This window comes from Bison bison, unplaced genomic scaffold (assembly GCF_000754665.1).
Source record: "Bison bison bison isolate TAMUID 2011002044 unplaced genomic scaffold, Bison_UMD1.0 scf7180017864191, whole genome shotgun sequence".
Taxonomy (NCBI): Eukaryota; Metazoa; Chordata; class Mammalia; order Artiodactyla; family Bovidae; genus Bison; species Bison bison.
The window spans coordinates 540,258-542,200 of record NW_011494763.1 but is presented as its reverse complement, the minus strand read 5'-3'; positions in this window follow the sequence as shown (position 1 = coordinate 542,200).

The following is a 1,943-nucleotide window of genomic DNA, read 5'->3' as shown; positions in this document are numbered from 1 at the left end:
GAATTTCATATAAACGGAATCAAGCCATCTGTACTCTTTCTCTCTCTGTGCATACACTCTCTCTCTTCTGGTCTGGTTTCTTTTACTCAAGGTAATTATTTGAGATGCAAGCCTATTGTAGTGTGTATTGATCATTCATTGTTATTGAGGAGAAATGTTCCATTTCATGCATACACCACAATTTGTTTATTCCCTCACCTGTGGATAAACGTTTGAGTTGTTTCAATTTTGGGCTTTACCGAAAACATTACTGTGACTTTTGTGCACAAGCACATGGATAAATGCTTTCAATTCTCTCAGCTAAGTACTTAGGAGTGGAACAGCTAGATCCTATGCTAGGAGTATGTTTCATTTTTTAAGAAACTGCCGAACTGTTTTCCAAAGTGGTTATACCATTTTGTGCTTGCACAGTAGCGTATGAATCTTCTGGTCTCCCCACATCCTCACCAACACTTGTTATGGTCAATCTTTCTCATTTATGTTCTAATGTAATGTAGTATTGGGTTGACCAAAAAGTTCATTTGGTTATCTCCATGCAATATTATGGGAAAACCTGAATGAACTTTTCAGCCCAACTCATGTAGTAACTCATGTGGTTTTAATGTGCATTTCTCTAACTACTAATGACGCTGATGGCATTTTTGGGTGCTTATTGCCATCATATATCTTCTGTAGTGAAGTATCTGCTCACATCTTTCATCCATTTCTTCATTTGGGTGGTTTGTCTTCTTATGACGAGTTGTGAACATATTATGGTGCTGGGCTTGTATCAGCTATGGCTTGCTAATACTTTCTCCCGGACTGTGACTTGTCTTTTCATTCTCCTAACGGTGTCTTACAAAGAGCAGATGTTCTTAATTTTGAAGACAAATCAATTGAGCTTCTGGCATCATCTGAGAAATTTTTGTCTAACTAAAAGCCACACCACCAACCTAAAGACGACAGTTTTCCTTAATGGTTGAAAATATGATATAATAATGAAACATTTCATGAAATTTGTTAAGTAAAAGTCAAAATATTTCTGTTTTATGGTGTAGCAATGTAAAAACTGTCAGGTTCTTTTCCAACATAAAGCATCCTTTGAACATTTTGTGCAACAAATGGGTAGAGGGCCCTCTGGCTGCTCATCTCTGTCCTCTCTCCCATCAGAGGAGTGGTTCTTGTGACTGCGGCTCAGCAAGAACCCTCTCTCTCTCTATTTAAACATTTATTTATTTATTTGGCTGCACTGGGTCTTAGTTGCAGCATGTGGGATTTAATTCCCTGACTGTGGATCAAACCTGGGCCCCCTGCATTGGAGTGCGGAATCTCGGCCACTGGACCACCAGGGAAGTCCTAAGAACTCTCTTCACTCGCACAGAGCTTAGAACCCAGGTTTTGCTTTCCTGAGTAACTGAACATACTGAACATTTCGACTCTGCTTTATTAACTAGAACAATCTGGGAGAACTACCCCTTCATATCGCAGTGTCTCTGTGGCTTGGTCTTTCTCACAGACTGTCCTCAGGGTGTCTCCTCTTGGTGGCCCTACCTCCCAAGGGCCGAGTCCACGGAGCGCTGTCTCCCCTGGGCCTGTCCCTCCAAGCCTGGGATGCATGCTCTTTGCTACTTCAGTCCTTCAGGCCCGTTTCCTAGCAGAGCTTGTCAAAGAAGTCCCCTTCCTGGGGGGTCTGGAGTGGCAGGCAGCGTCATGGGGTGGAGACTGCAGGCTGGGGGTCTGACGTGGAGCAGGAGCTGGCCAGTGACCTCCTGCCAGGTCTCTGCCAGGCTGTGCTGCCAGGGAAAGTGCCCCCCAGGCTGGGCTGACCTGGGCTCACCTGGCCAGGGAGAGGGCTCATATAAGGGGTTGGGCCCCAGGACACCTGGTCAGGGACCAGTTCCAGCTCCGTCAGCTGTGCTGGAGCTGGTGCCACCTCCCACCCCTCCCCCTGCTCACCCCACTCT